Source organism: Panthera uncia, chromosome D2, assembly GCF_023721935.1.
Source record: "Panthera uncia isolate 11264 chromosome D2, Puncia_PCG_1.0, whole genome shotgun sequence".
Taxonomy (NCBI): domain Eukaryota; kingdom Metazoa; phylum Chordata; class Mammalia; order Carnivora; family Felidae; genus Panthera; species Panthera uncia.
The window spans coordinates 46096335-46122862 of record NC_064818.1 but is presented as its reverse complement, the minus strand read 5'-3'; the positions used below and the strand labels follow the sequence as shown (position 1 = coordinate 46122862).

At 37.9% G+C, this 26528-nt stretch overlaps 1 protein-coding gene across 6 annotated transcripts in view; it reads right to left on the bottom strand.

Moving 5' to 3' along the window:
- ZFAND4 (zinc finger AN1-type containing 4) overlaps window positions 1–26528 on the bottom strand; it is an 88643-nt gene that overhangs the window by 36082 nt on the left and 26033 nt on the right. The window lies entirely within an intron of this gene.

Sequence of the window (26528 nt, the reverse complement as noted above, 5' to 3'; positions counted from 1 at the left end):
CTGAAATGTGTTCCCAGAGTAATATTATTTAGTGACTAACATGGCGTCTTTCATGTGTCTCCTAAGTGGAAAAGTCAATAATATTAAAAAAAGGACAGAAAATATAATTTCCAATAAACCTTAATGTATTAGAAAATTCCTTCTACCTCGGTGTTTATATGTGATTGCATATTAACATGTTCTTTTGTAGAGCCTGAACACTAATTACAGAATAACTCAACATTGAAAAAAAAAAAAAGTATGCTGTAGACCATTTTCAATGCTAAAAATTATAGTCTACAAGAGAGTTTATTTGCATTTCTGTGATGTTAAAGATATATTAATAAGGAATATTATACTTTTGCAAAGTATAAATTTAAACACCCAAAGAATATCTGTACCATTCTAGCCAGAGTATTATCTATTCAATAGGACATTTAATGGACACTGATGTTGATGAAAAACTTTCTTCAATACCTCCTACACGGTCTTCTCAAATTACTTTTTCTTATGATACTAAAACTTGACTAGAATAATAACAGTGGTATGTATACTAGCATTTATTATAAGCTAAACATTGTTAAAAGTGCTTGACCTGTATTATCATAAATTCACTGCAACCACAATTATCATAATTTAACTGCGACCACAATCTTGTGAAGTAGGCATCAATATTATGTTCATTTCACAGGCTATAAAACTGAAGTATCGAGAGATTGACACAGAGTAGATAGATTAGAGATGTGAAGCCCCCCGAAGGCCAACTCCAGAAACTGCATGCTTAACCTTTATGCTAATCAGTCTCTACAAAATCAGTTTTCATAAAGCAAAAGTCGCTGTCTGGTGATGTTTCAGTAGTACTGCCTGTTAGAAGACCTGGTATCTACTAAATGTTTACCAAATGTTCCAAAAGATCATCATGGAATACAGTCACAGAAGGAGGAGGCCCTAAGTGGGAAGGACACAATTATATCTCTCAAATCAAACAGTTTAGTTCTTTTTCTTCCAGCTAAAAATTAGTGTCAGGTAAGGAAAGGCTTTAAAACTAGAAATTATTTCACAAATTATTTTAACAAACTGGAAATTTGCCTAGGTCAACTTTTCAATCAAAACTATAGGATTTCTCTAGCATAATTAGATAAAGCAATTTGGCCAGGTACTACCCTGTTTACATTCAACCCACATCATACGGGTATTATTTTTAATGGAAACTTTAGAACTGGATTAAAGACACAGTAATAACACTACTTAGGTACAACTCCTGCAAACACTTTAAATGAACTGAGCCAACATTTATCGGGCTAAAATAAATATTATAAGGATGGCAGGCAGGCAAGACAGTGTGAAAGAAACATCCAAAACTGAGCTGTGATCCTAATGGCTACTTGAGTTGCTGAATGACTTTGAGGAGAATATCAACCTCTGTGAGCCTCAGTGTCCTCTCTTGCACATTAAAAAACACTAGGATTCTTGGGACACCTAGGTGGCTCTGTTGGTTAAGTGGCTGGCTCTTGGTTTTGGCTCAGGTCATGATGATCTCATGGTTCGTGAGTTTGAGCCCTGCATCAGGCTCCACACTGACAGTGCAGAGCCTGCTTGGGATCGTGTCTCTCTCTCTGCCTCTCCCCTGAGCACGTGTTCTCTCTCTCCCTCTCAAAATAAATAAACTTAAAAAAATAAAAACAAAAATTTTAAAAACCACTAGGGTTCTTTCTAACAGACACACTTTAAAAATCTCAAATACACAGAGCTAACCAACTTTGCTTTAAGACAGCGTTGCCAGATTTAATAAATAAAAATCTGGCAACCCCATTTAAGGTTTGCTTTTAAATCTCAACTCTTTAAACTTCAACTCTTATTTCTCATACAACTAAATCCAGAAAAATTAATTCCTATAAAACACATATTCTTAAAAAATAAAGATTACATATATAAAAATGTTTTATTAAGTGTTCTAAAACATTTTACAAATTAAAATATTATAAAAATAATAGTCATTTGTGAAAAGTAGACAACTTGGAGATATAGAAAAGAAAATAAAAACTACATGTCATCCTAAACCCAGTAGAATCTATTCTTAACATTTTGGGTATATTTCCTTTTAAAACTTTTTTTTTATTTTACCAGAAATGGGAACAAATTTTGTGAGCTGTATCATAAACTACTTTTTTCAATTAATATATTATGTGCATTTTTCACATCAATAAAAAAAACCCATACATTTATGTGTTTAATGACTGAATGGTACTCTAATATTTTTCTGTCATAACTTATTTACACAGTCCCCTAATAAGAGATATTTTCACCTATCCAATTGTTCACTATTCTAAATAAATCTGTGAGAAGTGATATACGAGTATGAGTGTTTTTGTAAATGTGTGTATGTGTGTTAATCTGGTTGGGTTGCCCTAACAAATACCACAGACTGGTGGCTTAAACAATAGAAATTTACTTCTCAAGGCTCTGGAGGCTGGGAAGTCAAGATCAAGGTTCTGGCAAAGTAGGTTTCATTTTAAGGCCATTTCTCTTGGCTTCCTGTGTACTCATATGACTTCCTTGTGAGTGTGCACAAGAAAGGGAGCTCAGCTCGTTGGTGTCTCTTCTTACAAGGGCACTAATCCCATCAGAGGGTACCTCATCTAACCCTAATGAGTCACATGTTTCTTTAGTCTTTTTTTTAGAGTTTTCACACAGATACTATGTAGTTGAGAACATAGTCATATCTGCATGTAGGAAATAAACTAGAATCAATAGGACCTATGGATAATTAAAGACACTGGTGGACCCCTGCTCCCATCTCCCAATATTTCCTCCCAAAACAATACAGAACAACAAGAAACGAAATGATTCTACACAAAAGCCATGCCCTTCACTCTCCTATCGTGAAGACAGAAAATGTCCAAACTTCAAAATAAATGGGAATAAGAGGGGACAATCACCCAATCCTTATGAGTGAAGTATCACGCTCCTGCCCCTGCAGGGCTGACTGAGAAAAATTTCAGAGAAGACACAGATGGAAACTAGTGACATTATATTAAGCCCAATATAAAATCATAATGAGGAAAAAGAAACCATTCTAAGACTGAAAAGTCTACAAAAAGGACTCAGGTAGATCAGAACACTGACTATAAGGAAGGGACTTTAAAGCCAAGCAATTTGAAGAAGCTTCTGTGAGAGGCAAGAAAAACAAAAGAGGAGGAGCGTCTTTGAGTAATTCAGTGTGGGGTGGGGAAGGAGCAAGTGGTGAAAAGAGTCTTGCAAGACAAAAAAAGAACCACAAAACTGGAAAACTCTTAACTCCCTCCAACTCACATCAGCACAAAACAAACATAGAACATCTACTAAAATATCTGGACATGGCCGTAACAACATAAGAGAGCACCATTAAACAGTATCTATGAAACACTCCATACCACAAAATCCAACAGGAGAAAAATTTATAAATCCATACAGAGCTAATGATAATGATAATTAAGTTATATAATAATTTTAAAAATTATATCACTTTACGTTGTATAACATATATAGTATACAGTATGTAAATATATACTTCTATATTAAATATATAATTTTAATTTCTAATTTTATTCCAAACCTATCAACTAAAGTAAATTTCACCCAGAAAAATAACTATAAAGCAGAAGAAAACTGTAAGGCCACACCTGCAACAGAGTTAAACATAGTCAAGCATTTGAAGATATGAAAGAGCACTTTGAATCAGAACTTCAAAAATTAAGAACAGAAAATGTCTAACACTAAAAACAAAAACAAAAAAGGAGGAAATTGCAAAAAAAAAAAAAAAAGCAAACTAGACTCAGAAAAGAAATGGAGGAAAAAGACAAAATTACCTCAAAATGAAGAACAAATTACAAGATACCAAGAGATAACAGACTTAAATACACATTTAGTAAAGGACAAGGCAAGAAAACAACCAAGAGGATGAGAAGGACATAAAGAAGGAAGAAGGGTCAGAGAGAAAGTAGTGAAAAAGGAAGACAGGCCAAGAAGGAATAATATTCACATTATCAAAATCCAAAAAAAAGAAAAAAAGAAAATAATGGAACAGAACTAATACTGAGAATAATAATCCTAAAAAGCTTCCAGAAACAGAAAAAATCTGAATCTACAAATGGAAAGGACCCAATAGGTACCTGGGAAAATTAACCTAGAATTATTAAGCCCAAGACTTAGTCTCTAGTAATAAAATTATTCAATTTCAATAATAAAGATAAAATCCTCAAGAGTTACATGGAAAAAAAAACCAAAGAACTTATAAGGCAAAGGACTTAGACTGGACTGAACAACAACAAAAATAATCTGACTTTAAAATGAGCAAAAGGATTTGAGTAGACATTTCTCTTAAAAAAGACATAGGGATATGGACAATAAGCACATGGAAAGATGGTCAACATCACTAATCATCAGGGAAGTACAAATCAAAACCACAGTAAGACATCATCACACCCATTAAGATGTTCATAAAAAAACAGAAAACAGAAAACAGCATATTGGCAAGGATGTGGAAAAATCTACACTGGTGCCTTGTGCACTACTGGTGAGAATACAAAATTGTGCAGCTGCAACAGAAAACAGTATGGAAGATCCTTGAAACATTAAGAATAGAATTACCATATGATCTATTAATTCCACTTCTGGGTATATATTCAAAAGAAATCAGGATCTGGAACAGATTACGCATGCCCATGTTCACTGCAGCATTATTCATAATAGCCAAGAGATGGAAGCAACCTAAATGTTTATCAACAGATAAATAGGTAAAGAAAATGTGGTATAAACTTACAATGGAATGTTATTCAGCCTTAAAAAAGAAGGAAATCCTATAGACTTGTGTAAAGATGGCTGGTAAGGAAAATCCTAAGTTCACCTTGCTCCACAGACACACCTAGATAGCAATCACATCAGTGCAACCAACCCAGAGAACAATCTCAAGACTGGCAAAACAGACTTTTCAGTTAATTGTAGAGAGGAAGCCACATCAAAAACAGTAGGAAGAGCAAAGACTTAGTGGAGAACCAAACTCTTGAGGAGAAAACAACTGGGAGGGACACCACAAGCACAGAGAAGGAAGAGAAGCAGACTCCACGCCAGGTATCCCAGGCACAGGGACCCTCACTGGGAAGACAAGTCTCTATAACATTTGGCTTTGAAAAACAGTGGGGCTTAACTTCATTTTTTTCCTACCAGTGGGGCTTAACAGCCAGGTACTTTAAAATTCAGCAGGCTCAGCTCCGGGAAAGCTGGAGGGCAATAAAAAAATTAATCCCCACCCGTAAGAGACAGTATAACAAGCAATCTCATGGAGATACAGCATAAAAGAAGCAGTTTGAAAAGTGCCTGGGGTGGGGCGCCTGGGTGGCTCAGTGGGTTCCAACTTCAGCTCAGGTCATGATCCCGAGGTTCATGGGTGCATGACACTGGGTGCTGACAGCTCAGAGCCTGGAGCCTGCTTTGGATTCTGTCTCCCTCTCCCTCTGCCCCTTCTCTCTCTCTCTCTTTTTCTCTCTCTCTCTCTTTCTCTCTCAAAAATAAACAAATATTAAAAACAATTTTTTTATCCTGAAGGAGAAAGCAGGCAAAAACTTCTCTGATCTTGCCCGCAGCAATTTCTTACTCAACACAGTCTCTGGAGGCAAGGAAAACAAAAGCAACAATGAACTATTGGGACCTCATCAAAATAAAAAGCTTCTGCACAGTGAAGGAAACAATCAGCAAAACTAAAAGGCAACCGACAGAATGGGAGAAGATATTTGCAAACGATATATCAGATAAAGGGTTAGTATCCAAAATCTACAAAGAACTTATCAAACTCAACACCCAAAAAACAAATAATCCAGTGAAGAAATGGGCAAAACACATGAATAGACACTTTTCCAAAGACATCCAGATGGCCAAATGACACATGAAAAAATGCTCAACCTCACTCATCATCAGGGAAATACAAATCAAAACCACAGTGAGATACCACCTTACACCTGTCAGAATGGCTAACATTAACAACTCAGGAAATAACAGATGTTGGCAAGGATGCAGAGAAAGAGGATCTCTTTTGCACTGCGGTGGGAATGCAAGCTGGTGCAGCCACTCTGGAAAACACTATGGAGGTTTCTCAAAAAACTAAAAATAGAACTACCCTCCAGCCCAGCAATTGCACTACTAGGCATTTATCCACAGGATATAGGTGTGCTGTTTCGAAGGGACACACGCACCCCCATGTTTATAGCAGCACTATCCACAATAGCCAAAGTATGGAAAGAGCCCAAATGCTCATTGATGGATGAACGGATAAAGAAAAAAAAAAATATATATATATATATATGTGTGTGTATACACACACACACACACACACACAATGGAGTATTACTCAGCAATCAAAAAGAATGAAATCTTGCCATTTGAAACTATGTGGATGGAACTGGAGGGTATTATGCTAAGTGAAATTAGTCAGAGAAAGACAAAAATCATATGACTTCACTCATATGAGGACTTTAAGAGACAAAACACATGAACATAGGGAAGGGAAACAAAAATAATATAAAAACAGGGAGGGGGACAAAAGAGACTCATAAATATGGAGAACAAACTGAGAGTTGCTGGAGGGGTTGTGGGAGGGCGGATGGGCTAAATGGGTAAGGGGCATTAAGGAATCTACTGAAATCATTGCTTCACTATATACTAGCCAATTTGGATGTAAATTTTAAAAAATAAAAAATAAAGTTAAATCAAAAAAATTTATTTTAGGGGCGCCTGGGTGGCTCAGTCAGTTGGTCATCTGACTTTGGCTCAGGTCATGATCTCACAGTCTGAGTTCGAGCCCTGTGTCAGCCTCTGCACTGACAGCTCAGAGCACAGAGCCTGCTTCAGTTTCTGTCTCCCTCTCTCTCTGCCCCTCCCCCACTCACACATACACACTCTCTCTCTCTCAAAAATAAAATAAAAACATTAAAAAAATGTTAAAAATAAATAAATAAATAAAATTTTTTAAGTGCCTGGGATATACATGGAGGAGATTCATTTATTAATCCCAGACCACATGCTGAAGGAGTATCTTTAGGATCCTTCTTCAAGGACAAAAGAATTGGCTAGCACCATTTCTCTTCCCCTTCCTTGGCCTACATAGCCAGAGATGTGCAGGAACCAGCGTGAACACTATCCACTTAACTTCCTAACATTATGCAAGTTCTCCTGTGGATCCACCCATCCAACCTACCCCACTAGCCAAGAGTCCTTCCAAAGGCACACTTGCTGTGTCTCATCCTGCAAGCAGCCCTGCCAGGGACCGACATCAATCCAAAGTGACTCTTGCCCTGGGGAGAAGGAAAGATAGCCAAACATACCAGCAGCCCCAGCAGCTGAACCTTATGACTGCCAGTGCAGAGTGCCCCGCTGATCAGTGCATTTACAGCCCCAGGAGATAATCCGGAGACAGGTATCTGACCTGACCAGCAGTGCTGCCTATCAACAAAAAGCCTCTCAGGGGGCAGCACAGGGAGAAAGCACCGCAGTTTGGGGTTACTGCAGCCCCAACAGATAGAGGGAAGACATCAAGTTTGTCTACAGGCCCCATTCACCAACAAAAGCTTCTCAGGACAACACAGGGAGAGCGCCCAGCAGTTCAGTGCTACCGCAGCCACAGCAAAGGGGCAGGCATCTGGTCTGACTGCTGACAGTACCCAATTATAAGCTAACGGTGGCCCCATTCTGGTCCCTGAATAGCAAAGGGACCAAACCCTGCCCACAAAGGGCAAAATGGGTCATTGTAGCTAACTGGACTGAAGCCAAGCAAGGCTCAGCTACAACAGCAGGGCACATGCAACCCATACAGGAGATACTCCAGCAGCACCTGTTCCAGTGATCATGGGACACTGTACTATAGGTCACTACAGGACCTCTTCTTCATAGGACTACTACTTTCAAGGTCAGGAGATGTAACCGACTTTCCTAATATCTACAAACAAACACAGAGAATTGGACAAATGAGGAGACAGGAGAATATGTGCTGAATGAAAGAACAGGACAACCTCACTGCAAAAAAATCTAAATGAAATGGAAATAAGCAAAATGCCTGATAGAGAATTCAATTTAATTGCCATAAAGATACTTACTGGACTTGAGAAAAAAGTGGAGGATCTTAGTGAGATCTTCAATAACGAGATAAAAAACATAAAAAAGAACCAATCAGAGATGAAGAACTCAATAACTGATATTAAAAATACAATAGAGGAATCAATAGTAGATTAGAAGAGGCAGAGGAACAGATCAGCAAGCTGAAAGTCAGTGTAATAGAAAGCAACCAAGCTGAATAGTAGGGGGAAAAAAAAGAATAAAAAATGAGAATAGGTTAAGAAAACTCAGTGACATCATCAAGTGTAATAATAATAACGTTCATGCTATAGAAGAGAGAGAAAAGAGGGCAGAAAATTTGTCTGAAAAAATAATATGTGAAAACTTCCCTAATCTGGAGATGGAAACAGACATCCAAATCAAGGAGGCACAGAGAGCCCCCAAAAAATCAACCCAAGGAAGTTCATACCAAGATGCATAATAATTAAAATGGCAATTACTGATAAAGGAAGGAATTTAAAAGCAGAAAGAAAAAGCAGTTACATACATGGGAACCCCCATAAAGCCATCAGTTGATTTTTCAGCAGAAACTGCAAGCCATGACATATTCTAAGTGCTGAAAGGAGAAAACCTACAACCAAAAACATTCTACCTAGCAAGGCTATCACTCAGAATAGGAGAGATAGTTTTCTAAACAAAGTTAAAGGAGTTTATCACCATTAAATCAGTCCTACAAAAAACATGAAAGAGATTCTTCGAGTGGAAAGAAAAGGCCATAATCAGGAATGAGAAAATTACAAAAGGAAAAAAATTTCACAGGTAAATACAAACACAATAAAAGTAGTGGATTAATCAGTTATAAAACCAGTAAGGAGGTTAAAGTACAAAACCAGTAGAATCAATTATATATGAAAGTCAAGGGATTCACAAAATAAAAGGATGTAAAGTATGACATCACATACATAAACACGGAGAGGGAGTAGAAGTTTAGTGTCTTTAGAATTGGTTCAAACTTAAATGACCATCAACTTAATACAAACGACTATATGTGTAAGATGTTACATATGGGCCTAATGGTAACCATAATCAAAAACCTGCAATAGAAATGCAAACAATAAAGAGAAAGAAATCTAAGCACATCACTATAGAAAGCCATGAAACCATAAAGAGAGCAAGAAAGGAAAGGTATGGGGGCACGTGGGTGACTCCGTCCATTCAGTGTCTGACTCTGGGTTTTCGGTCAGGTCATGATCTCAGTTTGTGAGTTTGAGCACTGCATCAGGCTCTTCGCTGACAGTGCGAGGACTGCTTAGGATTCTCTCTCTCCCTCTCTGCCCCACCCCAACTTGTGCTGTCTCAAAATAAATAAATAAATAAATAAATAAATAAATAAATAAATAAGGTGATTAAATGAATAAAAAGGCAAGACCTATCTATATGCTGCCTGCTAGAGACTAAAGACACATGCAGATTGAAAGTGAAGAGATGGAAAAATATTTATCATGGAAATAGAAGTGAAAAGAATGACAGGTAGCAATGCTTGTATCAAACAAAATAGACTTTAAAATAAAGACTGTAACGATAGACAAAGAACAGTACTACATACTAAGAAAAGGAACAAACTAATAAGAGAATATAACAATTGTAAATAATTATGCACCCAACATGAAAAGAACCTAAATACATACAGCAACTATTAACAGACATAAAGGAAGAAATTGACAATACAGTAACACCCCTCTCACATCAATGGATAGATCAACCAGACAGAGTAAGGAAACAGTGGCTTTGAATGACACATTGGATGAGACAGACTAATAAATATATTCGGAACATTCCATCCAAAAATAGCAGAATACACATTCCTTTAAGCACACATGGAACATTCTCCAGATCACATTATAGGCCACAAAACAAGTCTCATAAATTCAAAAAATCTGAAATCATATCATGCATCTTTTCCAAGCATAACAGTATAAAATTAGGAAATCAACCACAAGAAAAAAATCTGGAGGGACACGTGGATGGCTCAATCAGTTAAGTGTCCGACTTTGCCTTAGGTCATGATCTCATGGTTCACAGGTTCAAGCCCCGCACTGGGCTATGTGCTGACAGCTCAGACAGAGACTGGGGCCTGCTTCGGATTCTGTGTCTCTCTCTCTCTCTGCCACTCCCCTGCTCACGCTATCTCTCTCCCTCCCTCCCCTCCCTCTCTCTCTCCCTCTCTCTCTCTCACTCTCAAAATTAAATAAACATTAAAAAAAATTTTTTAAGGGGTGCCTGCGTGGCTCAGTTGGTTAAGTGTCCAACTTCAGCTCAGGTCATGATCTCACAGTTTGTGAGTTCAAGCCCCATATCAGGCTCTGTGCTGACAGCTCAGAGCCTGGAGCCTGCTTTGGATTCTGTGTCTCTCCCTCTCTCTACCCCTCCCCGGCTCACACTCTGCCTCTCTCTCAAAAATAAACAAACGTTAAAAAAAATTTTTTTTAATCTAAAAAGACCACAAATACATGAGGGCTAAGTAAAATGCTACTAAACATGAATGGGTCAACCAAAAAATCAAAGAGGAAATAAAAAAATATATGGACGCAGAAGAAAATAAAAACACAATAGTCCAAAATCTCTGGGATGAAGCAAAAGCTGTTCTAAGAGGGCAGATTGTAGTAATAGAGGCCTACCTCAGGACACAAGAAAAATCTAAAATAAACAACCTAACTTTATGCCTAGAGGTGTAGATAAAGAAGAACAAACCCCAAAGCCAGTAGAATGAAGAAAATAATAAAACTAGAGCAGAAATAAATGAGAAAGAGACTAAAAAAATGATAGATCAATGAAACCAAGAGCTGTTTCTTTGAAAAGATCAACAAAAAGATCTTTGAAAAGATCAACAAAAGATCAACAAAAATAAGTAAAACCAGAAAAGGAGGAAAATTAACAACCCATACCAAAGAAATACAAAAGATCATAAGAGATTATGAAAAATTATATGCCAACAAATTGGACAACCTACATTAAATGGATAAATTCCTAGAAATATATAACCTTCCAAAACTAAATCAGAAAGAAACAGAAAATGTGAACAGATTACAATGAAACTGAACCAGTAATTTAAAAATTCCCAACAGGGGCACCTGGGTGGCTCAGTCAGTTAAGTGCCCAACTTTGGCTCAGGTCATGATCTCACAGTTTGTGAGTTTGAGTGCCACATGGGGCTCACTGCTATCTGCACAGAGCCCACTTCGGATCCTCTGTCCCCCTCTCTCTGCCCCTCCCCCACTGGTTTGTTCTCTCTCTCTCTCTCTCTCTCTCTCAAAATAAATAAACTTTAAATTTTTTTTTAATTAAAAAAATGATAATAAATTAAAAAAAAAAAAAAACTCCCAAAAAACAAAGTCCAGGACCAGATCGCTTCACAGGTGAATTCTGCCAAACATTTAAAGAAATGTTAATACCTATTCCTCCCAAACTATTCCCCAAAAAACAGAAAAGGAAGGACGGCTTCCATATACATTCTACAAGGTCAGCATTAAACTGTTACCAACACCAGAGGTGCTCGCTTCAGCATCACATATATTGATACCAACACCAGATAAAGATTCTAAAAAAAAAAGAAAACTATAGGTTAGTATCTCTGTTGATTATAGATGCAAAAATCCTCAACAAAACAGCAAACCAAATCCAACAATACATTAAAAAAATCATTCACCAAAATCCAGGGGGATTTATTGCCAAGATGTAAGTGTTGTTCAATATTCACAAGTCAATCAAAATGATACACCACAATAACAAGAGAAAGGATAAAAACCACATGATCATCTCGATAGATTCAGTAAAAGCATACGAATAAATATAACATCCATTCATGATAAAAACTTTCAACAAAGTAAGTTTAAACACTTTTTTTATTAAGTTTATTACTTTTGAGAGAGAGAGAGAGAGAGAGAGAGAGAGAGAGAGAAACAGCACCAGCAGGGGAGGGGGAGAGAGAGAGGGAGAGAGAATCCCAAGCAGGCTCCATGCTGCCAGTGCAGAGCCCAATGTAGGGCTCGAACCCATGAACTGCGACACCATAACCCAAGATGAAGTCAAGAGTCAGATGCTCAACAAACTGAGCCACCCAGGCAGCCCTCAAGAAGTAACATACCTTAACATAATAGGCCATATATGAAAACCTCACAGCAAAGGTCATATTCAATGGTGAAAAACTGAGTTTTTCCTCTAAGATCAGGAACAAGACAAGATGTTCACTCTTACCACTTTACTTCAACATAGTACTGGAAGTCCTAGGTACCATAATCACGAAAAAAGGCACCCAAATTGGTAAAGAAAAAGTTAAACTTTCACTATTTGCAGATGACATGATACTATACAAAGAAACCCTAAAGACTACACCAAAAAACTATTAGAACTAATAAATTAATTCAGTCACAGGATACAAAGTATCCAGAGATCTGTTGCATTTTTATATACTAATAATGAAGCAGCAGGAACAGAAATCAAGAAAACAATCTCATTTACAATTGTACCAAAAAGAAAATATTTAATAAACTTAACCACAAAGGTGACAGACTTGTACTCCAAAACCTACAAAACAATGATGAAAAAAATTAAAAATGATGAAAACACATTCAAAATGATCACACAAACAAATGGAAAGATATTCCATGGTCATGAACTGGGAGAACCACCATTGTTAAAATGTCCACATCACCCAAAGTAATCTACAAATTTAATGCAATCCCTATCAAAATACTAACAGGATCTGTCACAGACTGGAACAAATAATCCTAAAATTTGTATGGGACCACAAATGACCTGATAGACAAAGTAATCTTGAAAAAGAACAAAGCTGGAGGTATCACAATCCCAGATTTCAACATATACAACAATCAAAACAGTATGGTACTGGCACAAAAATAAACACACAGATCAATGGAACAGAACAGAATACAGAGTCTAGAAATAAACTCATGTTTTTATGGTCAATTAATTTATGACAAAAGAATAAACAATGGGAAAAAGACAGTCTGTTCAATAGTGTGGGGAAAACTGGACAGTTATATGCAAAAGAATAAAAGTGGACCACTTTCTTACAGCATACATGGAAATAAACTCAAAATAGATTAAAGACCTAAATGTGAGACCTGAAACCATAAAATTCCTAAAATAAAACAGGTAGAAATTTCATTGACACTGGTCATAGAAATATCTTTCTAGATAGGTCTCCTCCAACAAAGATAAACAAAAGCTAAATTGAACTACTGGATAAAGAAGATGTGGTATATGTATACAATGGAATATTACTCAGTGATCAAAAAGAATGAAATCTTGTCATTTGCAACAATGTGGATGGAACTAGAGTGTATTATGCTAACAGAAATAAGTCAGAGAAAGACAAATATTATATGATTTTACTCATATGTGGAATTTAAGAAACTCAAGAGATGAACATAGGGGAAGGGAAGGAAAAATAAGATAAAAATAGAGAGGCAAACCGTAAGAGACTCATAAATACAGACAACCAACCGAGGGTTGATGGAGAGGAGGTAGGTGAAGGGCTGGGCTGAATGGTGATGGACATCAAGGAGAGCACTTGTTGGGATGAGCACTGGGTGTTATACGTTATATGTAAGTGATGAATCACTGGGTTCTATTCCTCAAACCAATGCTACACGGTATGTTGACTAACTTGAATTTCAATAAATTAAAAAAAAAAAAACTATTGGGATGACACCAAAATAAAAAGCTTTTCTACGGCAAAGGAAACCAGCAACACAACGAAACAGCTACCTACTGAATGAGAAAAGACATTTGCAAATGATATATCCAATAAGGGGTTAATATCTGAATTATATAAAGAGCTTATACAATTCAACACCATAAAATCTATATAATCCAATTTAAAAATGGGCAGAAGACACGAAGAGACATTTTTCCAAAGACATACAGATGGCCAAAATCACATAAAAAGATTCTCAACATCATTAATCATAAGGGAAATGCAAATTAAATCCACAATAAGGTATCATTTTACAACTGTCAGATTGCTAAAATCAAAAATACAAGAAATACCACTTTGGCAAGAATGTCAAGAAAAAAGAACCCTAATGCACTGTTGGTAAGAATGTGAACTGGTCCAACCACTGTGGAAACCAATATGGAGGTTCCCCTCAAAATTAGAAATAGAATTGTTATGTGATCCAGTAATTCTGCTACTGGGTATTTACCTAAAGAGAGTGAAAATGCTAATTCAAAGAAATACATGCACCCCTATGTTTATTGCAGCATTATTTACAATAGCCAAGATATGGAAGCAACCCAAGTGTCCACTGATGGATAAATAAAGAAGATCTGTTGTGTATGTGTATATGTGTGTATGTATGTATAGGATGGAACATTATTGAGACATTAAAAAAAAAAGAGAGCTTGCCATTTGCAACACCACAGATGGACCTAGAGGGTATAATGCTAAGTGAAATAAGTCAAAGAAAGACAAATACCATAGGGTTTCAGTTATATGTGGAATTTAAGAAATAAAGCAAACAAAGAAAATAAACAAACAAATAAACAGAAAACCCTGACTCTTAAATATAAAGAACATACTGGTGGTTGCTAGCAGGGGTTAAGAGTACACTTATCTCGAGGCGCCTGGGTGACTCAGTCTGTTAAGCAGCCAACTTGATTTCAACTCAGCTCATGATCTCACAGTCACGAAATCAAGCCCCAAGTTGGGCTCCACTGCTGGGGATTCTCTCTCCCTGTCCCTCTGCCCCTCCCCTGCTCTCTCTGTCTCTGTCTCTCTTTATCTGTCTCTCTCAAAAAAAATAAATACATAAACATTAAAAGGTATGCTTATCTCAATGAGCAGTGAGAAACATGTAGAATTGTTGAATCATTATATTGTACACCTGAAACTAATATAACACTGTATGTTTACTATACTTGAATAATAAGTAAATTAAGTAAGTAAATAAGTAAATAAATAAATAAATAAGTAAGTAAGTAAGTAAATAAATAGAGGGAAATCCTGTCACATGCTATGACATGGATGAACCTTGAAGGCACTATGGTAAATGAAATAAGCAAATCACAAAAAGACAAATATTGCACGATTCCATTTATATGCGGTATCTAAAGTAGTCAAACTCTTAGAAAGTAGAATGATGCTTGCCAGGGGCTGGAAGAAGTTGAGGGAAGCAAACTTGTTTGATGGGTCTGGATAGAGGCTGCCTAACAAAGCTACAGAAAAAATTCTCAACTTACAAGAACTTACCAGAGAATTATGCATTCGTGAGATGCATCCATTGCTGCACCACGCACCAATTGAGGAATGCGATAAGAGCATGAACTTCATCCAATCAAGATAAGGTCAGAAAATCTTCAGTCAAAAGATTACCAACCAGCATTTTAAAATACATAAATGGTGGAATACTGAAAGATTAAGGCTAATATAGAAATGTTATATATTGTGACAAAGTAGAAAAGATTTTCAATTTGTCACAAAAAAATAACACCAAACTATAGGCTGTAGATAAGATATACACCTTAAAATAAAGGGATTTGGAAAGGCTAAACTGAAGGGATGAACAGGACTAAACAAGCTAAGAGAATCCAAAAGGGAGTTGTGGTGGTGATCCTGATTACCGGAAAAAGTAGAATTCACACCCCAAAGAATAAATGTAACAATGAGTCATATTTTTTTTTATTTTTTTCAAAGTTTTTAATTTATTTTTTTTCATCGTTTTTTATTTATTTTTGGGACAGAGAGAGACAGAGCATGAACGGGGGAGGGGCAGAGAGAGAGGGAGACACAGAATCGGAAACAGGCTCCAGGCTCCGAGCCATCAGCCCAGAGCCTGATGCGGGGCTCGAACTCACGGACCGCGAGATCGTGACCTGGCTGAAGTCGGAACGCTTAACCGACTGCGCCACCCAGGCGCCCCTCAAAGTTTTTATTTATTTATTTTGAGAGATAGAGAGAGCACAAACAGGGGAAGGGCAGAAAAAGAGGAAGAATCCCAAACAGGACCCACTATCAGCATGCAGAGCCTGATGCGGGGCTTGAACGCAGGAAAGGTGAGATCATGATCTGAGCTGAAATCAAGTCTGATGCCTAACTGACTGAGCCACCCAGGAGACCAAGTGATATTTTTTAATGCTAAAATTCATAATGAAGACATTAACACTTAACAGATTTTTTTATGTATCAAATAACAGACATAACCACCTTTATGAAACAAAAACTAGAAGATGCAGAGACAGAGAGAAACACAATAAGAGACTTTTATATACCTTTCAGTACAATATACAGATCAAGTGTGACAAAATATATATAGAGATAGAATTACCTAAACAACATAATCAATGAGATAGATCTTTATTATCCCTAAATAATAAGAATACACCTACTCAAGAGAGTTCATGGCACTTATTAAAAAAAAAAAAAAACTGGTCATATATTAGGTAAAGAAAAATATTACTTTTCATAAATGGAAATACTGCAAACAACACTTTCTGCTTGCAATGCAATAAACCTAAAAATTACTAACAAAAACAACAACAAAAACAGAAAGATCCTTCCATCTGGAAATTAAAACACCTTCTGGTAAAGAACTCTTGGGTGAAGGGGAAAATACAAAAATTACAGAATTTTTAAAAGCAACGACAATAATAATCTAAGGAATACAGTTAAATCAGTTATTAGATGAAGACCATAGCACCATACACATAAAAATCAATACATGGATAAAAATAAATTCTCATCTCAAAAAAAGAAAAAGAACATAGTAAATCAAAGGAAGTTATAAGAGTAAATAAAAATAGAGGGGGGAAGATGGCGGCGTTGGAGGATGCTGGGCTCACCGCGTCCTGCTGATCACTTAGATTCCACCTACACCTGCCTAAATAACCCAGAAAACTGCCAGAAGACTAGCAGAACGGAGTCTCCGGAGCCAAGCACAGACGAGAGGCCCATGGAAGAGGGTAGGAAGGGCGGCGAGGCAGTGCGCGCTCCACGGACTGGTGGGAGGGAGCCGGGGCGGAGGGGCGGCCCGCTGGCCAAGCAGAGACCCCCGAGTCTGGCTTGCAAAAGCAGATGGGCCGGACAGAGTGTGTTCCGACAGCCAGCGGGACTTAACATCTGGAAGGTTATAAGTTAACAGCTCTGCTCGGAGAGCGGGAAGGCTGGAGGACAACGGGAGGGAGAGTTGTTGAGCCCCAGATGACAGAGCTCAGTTTGGCGGGGAACGAAGGCGCTCACCAGTGCCATCTCCCTCTCTCATCCCCCAGCCAAAATCCCAAAGGGAACCAGTTTCTGCTGGGAACTTGCTTGCTCGCGCAAACACCCAAACGCTGTTCTTCTGCGGATCCACACCTCCAGCAGCGGGTCTGACTCCCTCCCGCTGCCGCAGGGCCCTTCCGGAAGCAGATCACCAAAGGAGAAGTGAGCTAAGCCTGCCCCTCCTGCCGCTGTGCACCTTGCCTACCCACCCCAGCTAATACGCCAGATCCCCAGCACCACAAGCCTGGCAGTGTGCAAGTAGCCCAGACAGGCCACGCCACCCCACAGTGAATCCTGCCCCTAGGAGAGGGAAAGAGAAGGCACACACCAGTCTGACTGTGGCCCCAGCGGTGGGCTCCAGGCAGACATCGGGTCTGAATGCGGCCCCACCCACCAACACGAGTTATTCAAGACAGCACAGGGGAAGTGCCTTGCAGTTCTGCACCACTCCAGGAACTATCCAAAATGACCAAACGGAAGAATTCCCCTCAAAAGAATCTCCAGGAAATAACAACAGCTAACGAACTGATCAAAAAGGATTTAAACAATATAACAGAAAGTGAATTTAGAATAATAGTCATAAAATTAATCGCTGGGCTTAAAAACAGTATAGAGGACAGCAGAGAATCTATTTCTACAGAGATCAAGGGACTAAGGAATAGTCAGGAGGAGCTAAAAATGCAATAAACGAGCTGCAAAATAAAATGGAAACAACCACAGCTCAGATTGAAGAGGCAGAGGAGAGAAGAGGTGAACTAGAAGATAAAATTATGGAAAAAGAAGCTGAGAAAAAGACAAAAAAATCCAGAAGCATAAGGGGAAAATTAGAGAACTAAGTGATGCACTAAAGAGAAATAATCTATGCATAATTTGTTTTCCAGAGGAGGAAGAGAGAGGGAAAGGTGCTGAAGGTGTACTTGAAGAAATAATAGCTGAGAACTTCCCTGTTCTGGAGAAGGAAAAAGGCACTGAAATCCAAGAGGCACAGAGAACTCCCTTCAGACGTAACTTGAATCGATCTTCTGCACGACATATCATAGTGAAACTGGCAAAATACAAGGATAAAGAGAAAATTCTGAAAGCAGCGAGGGATAAACGTGCTCTAATGTATAAAGGGAGATCTATAAGACTCGTGACCGATCTCTCTTCTGAAACTTGGCAGGCCAGAAAGGAATGCCAGGAGATCTTCAATGTGATGAACAGGAAAAATATGCAGCCAAGAATCCTTTATCCAGCAAGTCTGTCATTTAGAATAGAAGAAGAGATAAAGGTCTTCCCAAACAAATAAAAACTGAAGGAATTCGTCACCACTAAACCAGCCCTACAAGAGATCCTAAGGGGGATGCTGTGAGACAAAGTACCAGTGACACTGCTACAAGCATAAAACATACAGACATCACAATGACTCTATAATATCTTTCTATAATAACACTGAATGTAAATGGACTAAATGTGCCAACCAAAAGACATAGGGTATCAGAATGGATAAAAAGACAAGACCCATCTATTTGCTGTCTACAAGAGACTCATTTTAGACCTGAGGACACCTTCAGATTGAGAGTGAGGGGATGGAGAACTATTTATCATGCTACTGGAAGTCAAAAGAAAGCTGGAGTAGCCATACTTATATCAGACAAACTAGACTTTAAACTAAAGGCTGTAACAAGAGATGAAGAAGGGCATTATATAATAATTACAGGGTCTATCCATCAGGAAGAGCTAAAAATTATAAATGTCTATGCGCCGAATACGGGAGCCCCCAAATATATAAAACAATTACTCACAAACATAAGCAACCTTATTGATAAGAATGTGGTAATTGCAGGGGACTTTAACACTCCACTTACAGAAATGGATAGATCATCTAGACACATGGTCAATAAGGAAACATCATGCCCTGAATGATACATTGGATCAGATGGACTTGACAGATATATTTAGAACTCTGCATCCCAAAGCAACAGAATATACTTTCTTCTCAAGTGCACATGGAACATTCTCCAAGATAGATCACATACTGGGTCACAAAACAGCCCTTCATAAGTATACAAGAATCGAAATCATACCATGCATACTTTCAGACCACAATGCTATGAAGCTTGAAGTCAACCACAGGAAAAAGTCTGGAAAACCTCCAAAAGCATGGAGGTTAAAGAACACCCTACTAAAGAATGAGTGGGTCAACCAGGCAATTAGAGAAGAAATTAAAAAATATATGGAAACAAACAAAAATGAAAATACAACAATCCAAATGCTTTGGGATGCAGCGAAGGCAGTCCTGAGAGGAAAATACATTGCAATCCAGGCCTATCTCAAGAAACAAGAAAAATCCCAAATACAAAAATCTAACACCACACCTAAAGGAAATAGAAGCAGAACAGCAAAGACAGCCTAAACCCAGCAGTAGAAGAGAAATAATAAAGATCAGAGCAGAAATAAACAATATAGAATCTAAAAAAACTGTAAAGCAGATAACGAAACCAAGAGTTGGTTTTTTGAAAAAATAAACAAAATTGATAAACCTCTAGCCAGGCTTCTCAAAAAGAAAAGGGAGATGACCCGAATAGATAAAATCATGATTGAAAATGGAATTACTACAACCAATCCCTCAGAGATACAAGCAATTATCAGGGAATACTATGAAAAATTATATGCCAATAAACTGGACAACCTGGAAGAAATGGACAAATTCCTAAACACCCACACACTTCCAAAACTCAATCAGGAGGAAATAGAAAGCTTGAACAGACCCATAACCAGGGAAGAAATTGAATCAGTTATCAAAAATCTCCTAACAAGTAAGAGTCCAGGACCAGATGGCTTCCCAGGGGAGTTCTACCAGACATTTAAAGCAGAAATAATACCTATCCTTCTCAAGCTATTCCAAAAAATAGAAAGGGAAGGAAAACTTACAGACTCATTCTATGAAGCCAGTATTACTTTGATTCCTAAACCAGACAGAGACCCAGTAAAAAAAAAGAACTACAGGCTAACATCCCTGATGAATATGGATGCAAAAATTCTCAATAAGATACTAGCAAATCGAATTCAACAGCATATAAAAAGAATTATTCACCATGACCAAATGAAATTCATTCCTGGGATGCAGGGCTGGTTCAACATTTGCAAATCAATCAACGTGATACATCACATTAATAAAAGAAAAGATAAGAACCATATGATGCTGTCAATCAATGCAGAAAAGGCCTTTGACAAAATTCAGCAACGTTTCTTAATAAAAACCCTTCAGAAAGTCGGGATAGAAGGAACATACTTAAAGATCATAAAAGCCATTTATGAAAAGCTCACAGCTAACATCATCCTCAATGGGGAAAAACTGAGAGCTTTTTCCCTGAGATCAGGAACACGACAGGATGTCCACTCTCACCGCTGTTGTTTAACATAGTGTTGGAAGTTCTAGCATCAGCAATCAGCCAACAAAAGGAAATCAAAGGCATCAAAATTGGCAAAGATGGAGTCAAGCTTTCACTTTTTGCAGATGACATGATATTATACATGGAAAATCCGATAGACTCCACCAAAAGTCTGCTAGAACTGATACATGAATTCAGCAAAGTTGCAGGATACAAAATCAATGTACAGAAATCAGTTGCATTCTTATATACTAACAATGAAGCAACAGAAAGACAAATGAAGAAACTGATCCCATTCACAATTGCACCAAGAAGCATAAAATACCTAGGAATAAATCTAACCAAAGATGTAAAAGATCTGTATGCTGAAAACTATAGAAAGCTTATGAAGGAAATTGAAGAAGATATAAAGAAATGGAAAAACATTCCGTGCTCATGGATTAGAAGAATAAATATTGTCAAAATGTCAATACTACCCAAAGCTATCTACACATTCAATGCAATCCCAATCAAAATTGCACCAGCATTCTTCTCGAAACTAGAACAAGCCATCCTAAAATTCATATGGAACCACAAAAGGCCCCGAATAGCCAAAGTAATTTTGAAGAAGACCAAAGCAGGAGGCATCACAATCCCAGACTTTAGCCTCTACTACAAAGCTGTCATCATCAAGACAGCATGGTATTGGCACAAAAACAGACACATAGACCAATGGAATAGAATAGAAACCCCAGAACTAGACCCACAAACGTATGGCCAACTCATCTTTGACAAAGCAGGAAAGAACATCCAATGGAAAAAAGACAGTCTCTTTAACAAATGGTGCTGGGAGAACTGGACAGCAACATGCAGAAGATTGAAACTAGACCCCTTTCTCACACCATTCGCAAAAATAAACTCAAAATGGATAAAGAACCTGAATGTGAGACAGGAAACCATCAAAACCCTCGAGAAGAAAGCAGAAAAAGACCTCTCTGACCTCAGTCGTAGCAATTTCTTACTTGACAGATCCCCAAAGGCAAGGGAATTAAAAGCAAAAATGAACTACTGGGACCTTATGAAGATAAAAAGCTTCTGCACAGCAAAGGAAACAACCAACAAAACTAAAAGGCAACCAACGGAATGGGAAAAGATATTTGCAAATGACATATCAGACAAAGGGCTAGTATCCAAAATCTATAAAGAGCTCACCAAACTCCACACCCGAAAAACAACCCAGTGAAGAAATGGGAAGAAAACATGAATAGACACTTCTCTAAAGAAGACATCCAGATGGCCAACAGGCACATGAAAAGATGCTCAACGTCGCTCCTCATCAGGGAAATACAAATCAAAACCACACTCAGATATCACCTCACGCCAGTCAGAGGGGACAAAATGAACAAATCAGGAGACTATAGATGCTGGAGAGGATGTGGAGAAACGGGAACCCTCTTGCACTGTTGGTGGGAATGCAAACTGGTGCAGCCACTCTGGAAAACAGTGTGGAGGTTCCTCAAAAAATTAAAAATAGACCTACCCTATGACCCAGCAATAGCACTGCTAGGAATTTACCCAAGAGATACAGGAGTACTGATGCATAGGGGCACTTGTACCCCAATGGTTATAGCAGCACTCTCAACAATAGCCAAATTATGGAAAGAGCCTAAATGTCCATCAACTGATGAATAGATAAAGAAATTGTGGTTTATATACACAATGGAGTACTACGTGGCAATGAGAAAGAATGAAATATGGCCCTTTGTACCAACGTGGATGGAACTGGAGAGTGTGATGCTAAGTGAAATAAGCCATACAGAGAAAGACAGATACCGTATGTTTTCACTCTTATGTGGATCCTGAGAAACTTAACAGAAACCCACGGGGGAGGAGAAGGGAAAAAAAAAAAAAAAAGAAGTTAGAGTGGGAGAGAGCCAAAGCATAAGAGACTCTTAAAAACTGAGAACAAACTGAGGGTTGATGGGGGGTGGGAGGAAGGGGAGGGTGAGTGATGGGTATTGAGGAGGGCACCTTTTGGGATGAGCACTAGGTGATGTATGGAAACCAATTTGACAATAAATTTCATATATTGAAAAAAAAAAGAATAAATAAAAATAATAGCAGAAAAGGAGTGCCTGGGTTGCTCAGTCAGTTAAGCGTTCGACTTCGGCTTGGGTCATGATCTTGCAGTTTGTGGGTTCGAGCCCCGCATTGGCTCTGTGCTAACGGCTCAGAGACTCGAGCCTGCTTCGGAATCTGTGTCTCCCTCTCTATCTGCCTTCTCCCCCTCACGCTTTGCTTTGCGCTCTCTCTCTCTCTCTCTCTCAAAAATAAATAAATATCATAAATAAATAAATAAATAAATGAAAAAATGAGGCAGAAAAATAGAATAGTAATAAATGGCAAGGATAATTTTCTAGGGAACAACAGATTAACAAAATGGATGTCATTAAAATTAGAAAGCTTAAGCAGACAAATTTCCAAAGAACTAGGGAATGTTACTCAAAAACTACTACACAATAAGAAGCACCAGTCCAGATGGATTCACAGGAATTAACCAAATCTTTAAAGACAAAATAAATCCTATGATCTACAAATTTTTCCAGAGCACTGAAAATGAATGAAAATGTCTTAATTTTTTAAATAAATAAAAATTTCCTAATTTCTTTAAAAAAGCAAGTATAGCATCAACTCCTAAATCTAATAGTTTACCAAAAAACAAACAAAATAAAAACAAATAAAAAAAAGGGGCGCCTGGGTGGCGCAGTCGGTTAAGCGTTCCGACTTCAGCCAGGTCACGATCTCGCGGTCCGTGAGTTCGAGCCCCGCGTCAGGCTCTGGGCTGATGGCTCGGAGCCTGGAGCCTGTTTCCGATTCTGTGTCTCCCTCTCTCTCTGCCCCTCCCCCATTCATGCTCTGTCTCTCTCTGTCCCAAAAATAAATAAAAAACGTTAAAAAAAAAAAAAATTTAAAAACAAATAAAAAAACTCCTACAGACCAGTATCACTCATTCATACTGATATAAAAATCTAAACATTAGCAAACCGAATCCAATAACACAATTGAAGAATTTACTGTGAACAAGTAGGATATATTTCAGGACTGCAGGTTGGTTCAATAGTAAGAAATCTATTTATTTTTGAGAGACAGATCATGAGCGGGAGAGGGGCAGAGAGAGAAGAGACACAGAATCTGAAGCAGACTCCAGGCTCTGAGCTGTCAGCACAGAGCCCAACACGGGGCTCAAACCCACGAACCATGAGATCATGAACCTGAGCCGAAGTCAGACGTCTAACCAACTGAGCCACCGAGGCACCCCAGAAATCTATTAATATCATCACATTAACATTTCTGAGAGGGAAAAAAAAAAACCGTGAAGATCAGAAAACCTTTGACAAAATTCAATATCCCTTCATAATATTTTTTAAAAAACACGGAAACAGGAATTGAGAGATATCCTCTTAACATGTTAAAACGCTACCAAATAGACCTAAAGAGAGTATCTAACTGAATGAATAAATACCAGAAGTATTTCCACTCAGATCAGGAGCAAGGCAAGGATGTTCCATATATCTGTTGAACACAGCATTAGAGTTATTATTAGACAAGAGAAATCGATGACAGGCCAAAGAATAGTTAAAAAAGTAATGAACCTATTTATAGTGCAGATGATATGGTAGATAATATACCTGAAACACCAGTGAATTTATGAGAAAATTACAAAAAAAGATAATTCAATAAATTAACAGTATATACAATTAACATACAAAATCAATAGCCTTCAAATAAATAAACAATAGGGGCACCTGGTGGCTCAGTCAGTTAAGCGTCCAATTTCGGCTCAGGTCATGATCTCGTGGTTCGTGAGTTCGAGCCCTGCATCACGCTCTGTTCCTGACAGCTCAGAGTCTAGAGCCTGCTTTAGATTCTGTGTCTCCCTCTCTCTCTGCCCCTCCCCTGCTCGCACTTTCTCTCTCTCTCAAAAATAAATAAACATTAAAAAAAAAAAAAAAGAAAGAAAGAAAGAAAGAAAGAAAACCTTAACTATTCTTGATGAATTACTGGAGGCTCAGTGTGGATAAGTATGAGAGTTAAAAACTCCAGGAAACCCAGGCATGGTGGGCCCCACACTTTGTGAGTATTACTTCCAGGAGCTTGACCAGGTTTTTACAGTGACTATCAGAGAAAAATATCTTACTGCTTCCAGTAGGGGAGAGAAAAAGTAACTAGTCTGAAATATGCCAGAGCATTATATTCTTCCCCTCAGGAGAAACTATTTTACCACAGCCTAATCTGCTGGGGTTTTATAAGACCCTAACTGACCTGAGGGAAAGGAAGTAAATAACTTCAATCCATTCTAGCCTTGCATGGGAGGGTAAGGGAAACACCTAACTCCAGCCTGCTCTAGCATTCCTTGTAGAGGAAGGGAAATATTCAACTTCAGCTCAGTCTAGCCCTCCTGTGCCACCTAAAGCAGGGGAGAAGGACAGGGTGGAAGGTAATAACAGGCCTTCGTCAAGTCCTCAGTCCAGGGGCACAGGTTCAATAGAAGACTGAGACCTAATCATAGGACTGTAGAAAGTTTCCCTATGCCCCATCTTACTCCACACTTTACCACATATTACTAAAGGCCTATTAACAGCAGTCTTTTTACCAAGCATATCAGGTCTGGCTATCAAGAAAGACCAAAGCCTACTAAAAGGCAAAAAACAGTTTGAAGAGATCGAGCAAGCATCAGAACGAAGCTCACATAGAGCAAAGAACTATCAGACAGGAAATATAAAAAAACTATGATTATTAAACTAAAAGCTCTAACAAATAAAGGAGACAGCATGTAAGAGTAGATGGGCAATGTAAGCAGAAAAATGAAAATTCTAAGAAAGAAAAGGAAATGCTAGAGAGATCAATAACACTGTAACAGAAAGGAAGAATGCCTTTGATAAGCTCATCAGTAGAATGGACACAGCTAAGGAAAGAATATCTGAGCTCAAGAATAATAAAGGAATGCTATGAACAACTCCATGCCCACAAATTTGATGGTCTAGATGAAAGGACCAATTCTGTCCACACAACATACGCAAGAAACAAACAGTCTCAATGTGCCTTTATCTATTAAAGAAATAGAGTCAATAATTAATAACCTTCCAAAACAAAAAGCACTGAGGACAAATTGTTTCACTGGTGAATTCTACCAGATATTTAAAGAAAGAAATTATCCAATTCTCTACAAGTGATTGCAGAAGACAGAAGCAGATAGAATACTTCGTAATTTTCATTCTATGAGGCCAACATTACCCTAATACCAAAACTAGACAAAGAAAACTACAGACCAATATCTCTCATGAACACAGATGAAAAAACGCCTCAACAAAATATTAGCAGATCAATTCAACAGGTATAAAAAAGAATTATGCACTATTACCAAGTGGATATATCCCAATTATGCAAGGCTTGTGGATCATTGAAAAATCAATGTAGTCTACCATCTCACCAAGCTAAAGAAGAAAAATCCCATGATCATATCAACAGATGCAGAAAAAGCATTTGACAAAATCCAAAATTCATTCATGACAAAAATTCACAGCAAACTACAAATAGAGGGGAGCTTCTTCAACTTGACGAAAACACTATAAAGTTAATGATTTGAAATTTAAAGCTTTCCCACTAAGATCACGGACAAGGCAAGGATGTCCCCTTCCTACTACTGCTTTTGAATATCGTACTGGAAGTCCTTAGCTAATGCAAGGACTAGCTAAAGCCCTACCTAAAACAATAAAAGTAAATACAAGACATACAGATTGGAAAGGAAGAAATAAAACTGTCTTTGTTTGTAT